General features: G+C 41.5%; 1 pseudogene; it reads left to right on the forward strand.

The window, feature by feature from the left end:
• Positions 1–339: 339 nt before the first annotated feature.
• Positions 340–7,860, forward strand: LOC103541893 (FGFR1 oncogene partner 2 homolog pseudogene; annotated as a pseudogene).
• The last annotated feature ends 5,416 nt before the right edge of the window (positions 7,861–13,276 follow it).

Raw genomic sequence — 13,276 nt, forward strand, 5'->3', positions numbered from 1 at the left:
TGCGGTGTTTTCCCATTTTCAGTTAGGGATTAGCATTTCATTTCACTGTTTCAATGGGAAATCATTTACCCCTCCGTATCGGGAGAGAGCACATATCGTGCATGGTCCTGAGCGTAAGTATGTTGGGCTAAAGGGAAGGGAAAGAGAACAATGGTAAGGGGATTCAGTGGAGAGAGTTGGGTAGTCAACCCCAGTGAAAGCTTGGGAAATGGTTCCTCTTGCCACTTTACTTTTCCCTCATTGAAAGGATTTGTGCTGCCTGTCCCTTCACCATGAGGGTTAAGGAGATAACACTGGCCTCCAACCAACCATTTTGGCTCAAAGAACGGAGATGAGAAAATGAGTTGTACAATGGAGAAGACCCTTGCTGATGCTAAAACTTTTGTTGAAAAATCAAGAGAGCTCAGTGATGTCAACATCATGGTGGACTGAATTGTTCCCTTTGTCTCTCCCCTCTAAGTCACAACCAGTAGACATCCATTGACCAACAAAGAACTCTCTGCACAGCACACCAGAATGCCTGAGAGATCCAAGCATCTCTACATCTGAAGGTGAGTGTACTGGACCCCCTGGAGGCAGTGGAACTAGGGGATTGGTGGTGGCAGCTCCCAAAGGCAGAGATTCTAGGATCTACAACTGAGCCTGCAAACAGAGGCCCCAAGAACTGAAGTAACACCCATGAATGGAGGCCCCGGATCCAAGCAGCCCATGCTCCTGGAGGTGTCAGCAATCCCTGTGGGTCCATGACTGGAGAGTCCAGGAGACACGAGATGCCAGGGACCCAGCTCCCTCCACCTCCTTCAACATTGGTGACTCTGACACCAGCCCTCCTAGCAGCAAGTGCTGCACCCAAGGTGTGCATCCCCTGGCAGTGGTGGTGAGTGCGCTTGACTTGAGATTTCAGAAAGCACACCAGTGCCAGAGACCAGAGGCTGCAGGAGCAGCAGTGACACTCATAGCTCAGCCCCCAGCAGTGGTGGATGTCAGCCACAACCTGAGTCTTCAGTAAATGTAGCAGCACTCATGGCTTAGCCATCTCCCTCCCCCAGCAGTGGTGGGTGGTGCCTATGACCTGATGCTTCAAGATCCACAACAGTACCTGTGACACAGCCCCCAGTGTCATCATCCCTGACATTGATCCTACCAGCAGTGGGGGCTACAAACAAGATCCCAGGCCCCTGGCAGTGGTGACAACACCTGTGAGCAGTGCTGCCAGCACTGTCAGATAACCCAGGATCAGCAGTGCAGGTGGTGCACATGGAAGCAGCACCTGAGCCCATGGAGAGCCAGTGGGGGAACACAAGACGCAGGCAACTCCAAAAACAGCACAGGTGCTCTCAGTTTGGGATACCTAAGACTCAGTAGTGCTACCTGAGACTGCAGTTACACCACAAGCAGCAAGTCACCAGCAACCTCGGAGGCACAAGCAGCACAGGAGGGCACTGATGACACCTCTGGTGAAGGTAGTGGAGGGTGGAAAGCACAGGCTCTCAAATAAAACCAGAAGCAGCTCAGATCAAAGTAAACAGAGCCTTATCTAAATAAGAAAGGTGTTTACTACCAAAAATGCACCAGCAGAGGATCAACTCATCAAGTACCATGAAAACTATGGTAACATGGTAACACAGAAAGAAAATGACAACTCTCTAGTAATCAGACTTAAAGTCATGGAAGATTGCAGTCTGATAGAGAATTCAAAATAGCTGTCATGAAGAGACTCAGGGAGTTACAAGAAAACTCAGAAAGCTAGTTCAATGAGCTCAGGAATAAAATTAATTAACAGAAGGAGTATTTCACCAAAGAGATTGAAACTCTTGGGGAAAAAAAAAAGCAGAAATTCTGGACCTGAAGAACACAATTAATGAGATGAAAAATAAAGCAGACAATACCAGATATAGAGCAGACCGTGTGAAGAGAGAATCAGTGAGCTCAAAAATAAAAATCTACAAATGATTCAGGTGGAAGAGAGACAGAACTAAGATTTTTAGAAAGTGGAGAAATCCTATGAGAAATCTCTGACTTAATTAGGAAAAACAACATAAGGATAAAGGATCTTCCAGAATGAGAAGAGAGAGAGAAGGGACCAGAGAGCTTATTTAAAGAAATAATAGCTGAGAGCTTCCCAAACCTGGGGAAGGAATTGCGTATACACGTACATGAAGCTAATAGAACACCCAATTATCTCAATGCAAAAAGACCTTCTCAAGGCACATTACACTAAAACTGTCAAAAGTCAATGACAAAGAAAGAATATTAAAAGTGGCCAGAGAGAAGAAAATAATTTACAAAGGAACCTCAATTAGGCTATCAGTGAATTTCTCAGAAGAAATTCTACAGGCTAGAACAAATTGAAATGATATATTAAAATATTGAAACATAAGAACTATAAGCCAAGAATACTCTATCCAGCAAAATTATCCTTCAGATATGAAGGAGAAATAAAGGCTTTCCCAGACAAACAAAAGCTGAGGGAGTTCATTGCTACCAGATCTGCCTTACAAGAAATGTTGAAAGGAGCCCTCCTGTCTGAAACAAAAAGGCAAAGGTATACAAAGCTTTGAGCAAGGTGATAAATAGACCAAATCAGAAAATTGCACCTTTGTATCAGAATAAATAAAATAAATAAATAAATTTAAATAAATAACAATAATAAATAAATAAATTTAAAATAAAATAAAAAATAGTAAACACTTAAAACACAAAGTCTAAAGGGAAATAAAGCATCAAAAATAACTATAACCACTAAAATTTTGTAACAAACTCACAAAACAAAAAGGAGTAACTTGCGACAACAAAAACAGAGAAGGAGAAGAAGAAAAGGAAAGAACTTGCATAGGCTAATGAAGGTAAAATGCTATCAGCAGAAAAAGGGCTATCTCATCAATGAGCTCTTTCATACAAACTTCATGGAAACCACAAAATGAAAACTCAGAGCACAATCACAAAACATAAAAAAAAAGGAAACTGAAAAACATATCACAGAAACCCACCAAACTGAAATGGTAGAGAGAAAGAAAAGGAAAAAGAAACAATGAAAATATAGAACAACCAGAAAAGAAAAGATAATATGGCAATATTAAGCCCTATCATCATAAATGTAAATGGGTTGAACACACTGATCAAAAGACACAGATGGACTAGATGGATTAAAAAACAAGACCCAACAATACGCTGCCTTCAGGAGACCTGTCTCAGCTCTAAAGATAAAAATAGGCTCAGAGTGAAGACATGGAAGATGATACTCCAAGCAAATGGCAAACAAAAGAAAGCGGATGTAGCCATAGATTTATCAGACAAAATAGACTTCAAGCCAAAAAATATAACAAGGGACAAAGATAGATGTTATGTAATGATAAAAGCGACATTCCACCAAGAAGACATACACTTATTAATATGTATGCACCTAACATAGAAGCACCAAAGTATATAAAGCAACTATTAACACACCTAAAGGGAGAAACTGACAGTAACACAATAATAATAGTACTTTTATACCCCACTAACATCAATGGATGGTTCATCTAGACAGAGCATTGACAAGCAAACATTGGCCTTAAACAAAACACTTGATCAGATGGACTTAATAAATATATATAGAACATTCCATCCAAATGCAGCAAAATACACATTCTTCTCAAGGGCACATGGGACAGTGTCAAAGATAGATCATATGTTGGGAAACAAAACAAGCCTCATGAATTTAAGAAGATTGAAGTCATATCAATCATCTTTTCCAACCACAATGGTATGAAAGTAGCAATCGACCACAAGAAAAATGCTGGAAAATCCCCAAATATGTGGAGACTAAACATCATGCTACTGAATAACTATTGGATCAATGAGGAAATCAAAGGAGAAACCAAAAAATACCTGGAGATAAATGGAAATGAAAACACAACATACCAAAATCTATGGGATGCAGCAAAAGCAGTACTAAAAGGGACGTATATGGCAATACAAGCCTACCTCAGGAAACAAGAAAAACCTCAAATAAACAATTTAACACTACACCTAGGAGAACTAGAAAAAGAAGAACAAACGAAGCCCAAAGTCAGTAAAAGGAAGAAAATAATAAAAATCAGAGGAGAAATAAATGAAATAGAGACTAAAAAGACAATGGAAAGGAACAATAAAACTAAGATCTGGTTCTTTGAAAAGACAAACAATTCTGACAAACCCTTAGCTAGACTCACAAAGAAAAAAGGAGAGAAGGCTCAAATAAATGAAATCAGAAATAAAAGAGGAGAAGTTACAACAGATATCACATAAATACAAAGGATTATAAGAGAATACTATGAAAAACTATATGCCAACAAATTGGGTAACATAGAAGAAATGGATAAATTCTTAGAAGCATGCAATCTCCCAAAACTGAATTAAGAAGAAATAGAGAATCTGAATAGACCAATCACAAGTAAAGAGATTGTAACAGTAATCAAAAACCTCCCCTAAAACAAAAGTCAAGGACCAGACAGCCTTTCTGGTGAATTCTACCAAACATTCAAAGATTTAATACCTACCCTTCTCAAACTCTTCCAAAAAACTGAAGAGAATGGGACACTTCCTAATTCATTTTAAGAGGCCAACATTACCCTGATACCAAAACCAAACAAGGACAACGCAAAAAGGGAAAATTACAGACCAATAACATTGGTTAACATAGATGAAAAAATTCTCAACAAAATATTAGTAAATGAAATACAGAGGGGGCCAGCCCCATAGCATAGAGGCTAAGTTTGGCGCACTCCACTTTGGTGGCCCAGGTTTGGTTCCCAGACGTGGACCTACACCACTCGTCAGTGGCCATGCTGTGGTGGTGACCAACATACAAAATAGAGGAAGATTGGCACAGATGTTAGCTCAGGGTGAATCTTCCTCAGCAAAAAAAAAAAAAAGAAGAAGAAAAGAAAATCAAATACAATACATTAAAAGGATCATACACCACAATCAAGAGGGATTTTTTCCAGGGATGCAGGGATGGTTCCACATCTGCAAATCAATCAATACAATTCACTACACTAACAAAATGAAGAACAAAACTCACATGGTCTTCTCAATAGATGCAGAGAATGCATGTGACAAGATTCAACATCCATTTATGATAAAAACTCTCAATAAAATGGGTATAGAAGGAAAGTACCTCAACATAATAAAGGCCATATACAACAAAAGCACAGCCAACATCATACTCAACAGTGAAAAATTGAAAGCTATTCCTCTAAGAACAGGAACAAGACAAGGATGCCCTCTCTTGCCACTTTTATTCCACATAGTATGGAAGTCCTCACCAGAGCAATTAGGCAAGAAAAAGAAATAAATGTGTACAAACTGGAAAAGAAGAAGTAAACCTGTCACTATTTGCAGATGACATGATTTTATATATAGAAAACCTTAAAGAATTCACAAAAAAGCTATTAGAAATAATTAATAAATACAGTAAAGTCATGGAGTATAAAATCAACACACAAAAATCAGTCACATTTCTATGCACTAACAATGAACGAGCAGAAAGAGGAATCAAGAATACAATCCCATTTACAACAAAAAGAATAAAATACCTAAGAATAAATTTAACCAAGGGGGTGAAAGATCTGTACACTGAAATCTGTAAGACATTGTTGAAAGAAATTGAAGATGGCATAAAGAAATAAAAAGATCCATGCTCATGGATTGAAGAATTAACATGGTTAAGATGTCCATATTGTCTAAAGCAATCCACAGATTCAAGGCAATCCTAATCAGAATACTAACAAAATTTTTCACGGAAATAGAACAAAGAATCCTAAAATTTGTTTGGAACAACGAAAGACCCTGAATAGCTAAAGCAATCCTGAGGAAAAAGAACAAAGCTGGAGGTATCACATTCTTTGATTTCAAAATATACTACAAAGCTACAGTAATCAAAAAAGCATGGTACAGGCAGAAAAACAGACACACAGATCAATGGAACAGAGCTGAGCGCCCAGAAATAAACCCACACATCTATGGACAACTAATTTTTGACAAGAAGCTAAGAACATACAATGGAGAAAGGAAAGCCTCTTCAGTAAATGATGTTGGGAAAACTAAACAGCCATGTGCAAAAGAATGAAAGTAGACCATTGTCTTACACCATAAACAAAAATCAGTTCAAAATGGATTAAAGACTTGAATGTAAGACCTGAAACCATAAAACTCCCAGAAGAAAACATAGGCAGTATGCTCTTTGACATTGGTCTTAGCAATATCTTTCTTAATATCATGCCTCCTCGAGCAAAGGAAACAAAAGAAAAATAAACAATTGGGACTACATCAAACTAAAAAGCTTCTGCACAGCAAAGGAAACCATCAACAAAACAAAAAGACAACCCACCAACTGAGAGGAAATATTTGCAGAACACACATCCAATACGAGGTTAATAACCAAAATATATAAAGAACTCATACAACTCAATAACAAAAAACCAAACAACCCAATCAAAAAACGGGCAGAGGGTACGAACAGACATTTTTCCAAAGAAGATATACAGGTGACCAACAGGCACATGAAAAAATGTTCAACATCACTAATTATTAGGGAAATGCAAATCAAAACTACAAGGAGATATCACTTCACATCCATCAGAATAGCTATTATTAAAAAGACAAGAAATAACAAGCATTGGAGAGGATGTGGAGAAAAAGGAACTTTCAGACACTACTGATGGTAATGTAAATTGGTGCAGCCACTATGGAGAACAATATGGAAATTCCTCAAAAAATTAAGAGAACTACCATATGATCCAGCTATACCACTTCTGGGTATTTATCCAAAGAACATGAAAACACTGATTTGAATATATATATATACACATATACATATATATATATATGCACTCCTATGTTCATTGCAGCATTAGTCACAATAGCCAAGACTTGGAAGCAACCTAAGTGCCCATTAACAGATAAATGGATAAAGACGTGGAATATGTATATACAATGGAATACTACTTGGCCACAAAAAAAGATGAAATCTTGATATTTGCGACAACATGGATGGACCGTGGGAGTATTATGCTAAGCAAAATAAGTCAGACAGAGAAAGACAATTACCATATGACTTCACTCATATGTGGAAGATAAACAAACACATAGATAGGGACAACAGATTGGTGGTTACCAGAGGGGAAGTGGGTAGAGGGAAGGCGAAAGGGGTAAATGGGCACATGTGCACAGTGCTGGATGGCAACTAGACTTTTGGTGGTGCCCATGATGCAGTGTATACAGAAGTTGAAATATAATGAACTATACTTGAAATTTATATAATGTTATAAACTAGTGTTACCACAATAAAGAAATAACAAAAAATAAACAAAAATCTGTTTCCTATTTTAAAAAAATTAAGAGACCATGACAAAGCAGCAAAATCTCTCTATGAGCAAACCATGGCCCTCAAGAAGAGTAGACATGGTGAAGCAGTATTAGGAAGAAATTCAAGAACTGAATGAAGTCCCGAGGTACTGGCCAAGGCAGAGCAAGAGGTCAGAGAATTGCAACAGGAGCTGGAAAAACGTCATACATCCCTGAAGGAAGGTCAGTAGGTTTTGGGACTTACAATGAGCAAATATTGAGAGTAAATATTTGGGTTGCTAATGACTAACCAAAAGGATGATCTGGGTACAATAATGAAGTTTGAAAAGCAGCATTCCAAGGTGTTACAAGCTCACGTTGACTAGATACCTGGAATGGCAGCAGTGACAAGGAAAGCCGCTGAGATGGGTGAACATCAACAGTGCATGAAATAGAAAAAAAAAAATTGAACTTCAACGGGAAATCAAGGATTTGAGAGAAATCTTTCTCACTCTAGGTTCACATTTGAACCTCATAAATGACGATGCATAAGAAAGTATAACCTTTGTTAAGTGTCAGTGTTTGCCCATTTTTGTCAAGTGATCTGAGCCTACTCAATTAACTGACAGAATAATAGGAAATCACTATCTCAATCAGCCCACCATTTGCTAGTTTTAGATTATGTACAGTACACTGAAATGACATTTTTAAAAGATGGTTTCTGAAAATACTTAATAAATTGTCATAGGCTTTATTCTTATTAAAATATAATTTAAAAATAATTCAGTGGTGAAAAGATGAGAGGCTCTCATAATGACATCATAGAGTAACTCCATGCTTACCTTTTTGAGGAACGGCTGTTTTCCAAAGTGGCTGCACCATTTTACACTCCCACCAGCAATGAGTGAGGATTCCAACCTCTCCACATCCTTGTTATCACCTCCTTTTGGTTATAGCCATCTCAGGGGATATGCAGTGGTATCTCATTGTGGTTTTGACTAGTGTTTCCCTAATGATTAATAGTGTTATTCAGCTTTTAATGTGTGTATTGGCCTCCTTCATATATCTTCCTCGGAGAAATGTCCATTCATATCCTCTGCCCATTTTTAAAGTGGAATGTGATTTTAAAGACATAAATTAATCTTCTTGTTATCAAATTATAACCATTCTCTACATGTTCTGGACACAAGTCCCTTATCAGACAGATGACTTGCAAATATTTTCTCCTAGTCTGTCAGTTGTCTTTTCATCTTCTTGATGGCATAGTTTGTAGTATAAATGTTTTTAATTTTGATGAAGTCCAATTTATTTACTTCTTCTTGTGTTTCTTGTGCTTTGGGTGTCATATTTAAGAACAATGCTGAACCCAGGATCATTAAGGCTTACTCTTGCGCTAATCTTCTAAGAATTTTATAGTTTTAGCTCTTACATTTAGGTCTATAACCTATTTTGAGTTAATTTTTGTGTATGGTGTGAGATAAGGATCCAATTCCATTCTTTTGCGTGTGAATATCCAATTTTTCCGTCACTATTTGTGGAAAAGACTATTCTTTCTCCCAATAAACTGTCTTGACATCTTTGTCAAAAATAAACTGGCTATAACATAACGGCTTATTTCCGGACTCTTAGTTCCAGTCCATTGACATGTCTATCCTTATGCCAGTATAACATTGTCCTGATTACTTCAGTTTTATAGTAAATTTTGAAATCAGGAAGTATAAGTCCTCCAACTTTGTTTTTCTTTTCATGATTGTTTCAGTTATTCAAATCCCGTGTGAATTTTAGGATCAGTTCGTCAATTTATACAAGGAAACCCAGCTGAGCCTTTGAATCCATAGATCAATTTGGAAAATATCGCCATTTTAGCAATATTAAGTGTCAGCATCCCAGCTCAGATAGATTCATTTAATACATCTATTTATCATTAGTCACCAGCTACCTCAAGGAAGGACCAGAGCGTGAGTTACACTTTTCCTTTCATCTAAATCTGGGTCGCAACACTGAGAAAGCAATAAAGCTACCACTGGATAAAGTAAGCAAATTGTGCTTCAATTTCTAAAAGAAATTTAGAAAGATTATTTGAAAATCTTCAACCTTTTAATCATCTCCATCAGTTTGGGGTTTTTACTTTTTTAGTTCCCACCTATGCCTGTGTGGTGCCAGTTGCTACAAAAAGCCAGTCTATAATGGACGTGCTCTGGCTGTCCCCAGTGGCTGATAAGAGAATCACTGGCCCTCTGGGAGGACAATACTGAAGATAGCAATGTGACTGTTTCACTTTTTTCTCCAGACATTGTGATGATTTTTACTAGTCTGTTACAGGTCAATGTTTGTGGCTTCCCGGAGAAAATGGCTTTCCCTGGAAACTGAACGGCCCTGGACACAAATGGGCAGCCTGCTGGAGTGAGGCAGGAAACGCCCTGGAGGTTGAGAGAGTGAGTCCAGTTGATAGCCGTCCTTGGGGCGAGCAGGGCGGGTGCCATAGCTGGTGCCCTGCAGAGGGAGGTCATCTGCTCTTCCCTGCACTTAATGAAACAGACTCTGAGATGCGGGAGGTGCAAATTTGGTTTCATTTGCAGAAGCCACAGTTACTAACCCCATCAGGAGGTGCTGATTTTTCTCTTGGATTTTTGCCAACGTCAGCCAGCACCGTTTCCGACGTCTCCTCCTCTCGCACTTCCTTCCCAAAGCAAACCCTGTTGAATGGGAACTTCTTAGCCGGGCTCTGCACTGGGAGCCCTTTGTTCTTTTCATCGCTTGGCCGGGTAGCCCCAGAGGAGGTGCTTCCAGTCCCTGAGAAGCTTCCCCCTGCGACCTCCTGGGGCCCCCTCGAGGCCTTGGCAAGCAGGCTCTGAGGTAGAGAATGAATGAAGTGCTGGAGGCCCAGGTCCGCAGTCTGTAGGTGCAAGAAAGCAGAGCCTCTTACGGACCAGAGTTGGGTCCTCTTTGGGAAACATTCTTGATTCTGCTTCGGGGTCTCAATCTAAGCTGAGTATTTAGGATCCAGCCACAAACACTCTCTTGAGAATTTTTAACTGTTCTATTCTATCACAATAGGCAGATATATTGTCGACATAGTGATTTATATGACACAAGAAGATTACTCTCTTTTATTCTCTCAAAGCAGAATCTAGCAAGAAAGGCTAGACTGGTCAGTGGTGGTTTTAGGGTCAGAAGTTTGGGTTCTGGCTTTCTCTAAGTCATCTCAGTTCTCCCCATGCAGCTCAAAGCAGCTTCAGAGGACAGAGTCTCAGCCTGTTGAGGAAGACCAGATCCCCTGAGGTCCACAGGGTTGGGTGGCAGGTGTCTGATCTGGGGTGGGAAGCAGGATCATTAGTAAAAAGGAAAAATAAGAAATTCTACTAAAGTAGAAGTTTTGATTATGCCCTTACTGCAGCCAACCAGCAACCTGTGCATTGATTAAATCAACTTTTTTTGGAATTTGCACCTTTGCTTTCATAAAACTAATAGTTATTTAGGAAAGACCAGGCTACTTAATAAACAGTGAGCAATTACTAGGCACTGGGTACCGTTCCTCTCCCTGGGTAACAGTGGTGATAAGAGAAGCAGCCACTGCCTTCATGGGCTGGCTTTGCCTAAGGCAGAGAGGCAATAATGATGGAAACACAGAACCTACGTGCATACAGAGACAAGGGCTGGAGGAACACAGTTGCAGAGGCGGGGAGCTGCAGGCAGAGCGGTAAAGCTAGAAGGGGAAGGACTTGTATTTATTGAGATCCTCAGGCAGCTGGCTCATGTGAAAATCTCATTAGATCCCTATCGGGGACATTGTCATATCCTCCAAATATACACGGCAAAGCTGAGGCTCCCAGAGGCCAGGGTAACCGCCCAGGGCTGTGCGGGGCGTTGTTGGTACAATTGCTTCAAGTCTGGGTCGTCTGACTCCAAAGTCTGGGTTCTTTTCATTACGCTGCCTCCCAACACCCTCCTCCATCCCCTTCATTAATGGATGGTCTGCTGGTGAGCTGGAGGGAAGCTGAAATGGGAGACGTCCACGGTGCCGTGTGGGGAAGTCTTCTCCGCACATTTCCTCAGTGCTCGAGTGAATGAAGATGGGCTATAAGCTGAGGTTCCAGAGTCATAGGGGAGCAAGACCTTGTGCCAAGGTCATGGTCACAAGGAGAAACCCCACCTGGATCTTCAATCCTAACCAAGGATGCTCCTGGCCAAGGAGCTCGGGGAACTTCTCTGAGGGTGCCCGGCAGGCTCACCCAGCAGCCTCCCTGCCAGGCATGGCTCTCAGGTTGCCAGCTGTCCCCATCACACACTGAGCGTTGTCGCTATTTTTAAAACCCTCTTTTCTGTGCCCTTTTCATCTGACAGGTGAAGAATTGCTGTCATTTTCGCACTGAATAACATTCATTATTCATTATCTGTGATGAAAGACCTTATTTACTACCTGGGTACTCCTTTCTCCTAGATCATTCCTAGGAGGGCTTTTTACTACTGAGACAGAATCAGTCCTGTTTTAAACGTGCAGATGCATGGCAATAAAGGGACAGTGGGCCTCCGTGTTTGGGGAGGGGAAGGTCTCAGATGGAGGTGTTTTAAATACTGTTCTGCAGTTTGGGGCCCTGAGTCAGTGCACAAGAAAGAAACAACGTTCAAAAATATCTGAGGCTGTCACACCAGCAACCGAGAATTGTCCTCTGCATTTTGAACATGGTCACCAAATACGGGGTGTGACTTCACAGGATAATCAGGGCTATTTAATGTAGCGTGCCAAGTTCATTGCCGGCTCATACAGAAGACAATCACATCTCGAAGCACGCACATACTTAATGTTGTACATTTGAGCAGTTTCCTCTTGCCCACTGCTAATGGGGCACACACCCAGCCACCATCCAGTCAGCGTGTGTCAGAGCTTCAGGAGCCCACCTGACCAGGTGGGAGGTAGATGCCCATCGGGGATCCACCCGTGCTCTGTGGCCAGCGTGCGCCCTTGCTGCAGCACCTGGGGCGCTCAATGTAACTCTTGGCCCCACTTTTCTAAGGGTAGGTCTTTGGCCAGCTCTCCGCAGCCCCCCAGCCCTCCTCTCTCCTGCTTAGGACTCAGCACCATACAAATAAATGGCTGACGACAGCTTTCATCTATCGCGGAGCCCAGGGGCTCTTGTCTGGTGCTCTGTAGAACAGCCTGCACTTCAAAGTGTGCTCCCAGGCATGAGGGTACAGCCCAGTGCAGCAAAGGGTGTGCCCCAAAGCTGCCTGCTTGGGTACTTGGGGACAAGTTTGGGTGCAGAGGCTCTGGCCATGAGGACCCAAGCCTGGCAATGCTGCCACCTGCTTCTCTTCAGCCTGATCTCAGATCTCAAAAGAGCACTTTCATCTGTCTGCTTCCCAGGCTTGCTCTGACTGTGCAAAAACAGATTTGAACTTCACACACTGTGCTTTTGTGCTTGCCAGCTGCAGAAATAGTGCAGGAAGGGAAGAGCTGGCAGAAAGAAGCCCAGTTCTCCCAACATCTGTGCTTCCCTTCCGTTCTTTCTCTTCTCTGCTGAGGCCCCTGACGTGGACGTGGCTGCTTCAGTCTCCGATGTGCCAGGGACATGGAGAGTGTTGTGGACAGAGACACCTGTTAGGGAATGTGATGCTGCCCACTCAGGTCAGCAAGGAGTGGGTAGTGGAGAGAGGTGGCTGTCCCCTGTGAATGTCCTGGGACGCTGAACGAGATGAAGGGCTGAGGGTCCTGGCTCAGAGCAGAGCAGAGGAATGCAAACACACCAGCAGGTGTGCAGATGGAAGGCAAAGGCCGAACCCCACAGACCGCAGCTCAGCAAGAGAGACAAAATGCACTGCATCCATCCTTTCATCTTTCGCCAACCTGCAGGTTTGGGGTCGTCTGTGACGGCGTGAAAGTAGGACCTGTGACTGCCGTGGTGTGTCCCAGGAAGAGTCCTCCCACAAGCAGAGCAGCAAAAGGATTTGGAAATTGTCTTGATTTTGC

This window comes from Equus przewalskii, chromosome 16, assembly GCF_037783145.1.
Source record: "Equus przewalskii isolate Varuska chromosome 16, EquPr2, whole genome shotgun sequence".
In the NCBI taxonomy this organism is placed as follows: Eukaryota; Metazoa; Chordata; class Mammalia; order Perissodactyla; family Equidae; genus Equus; species Equus przewalskii.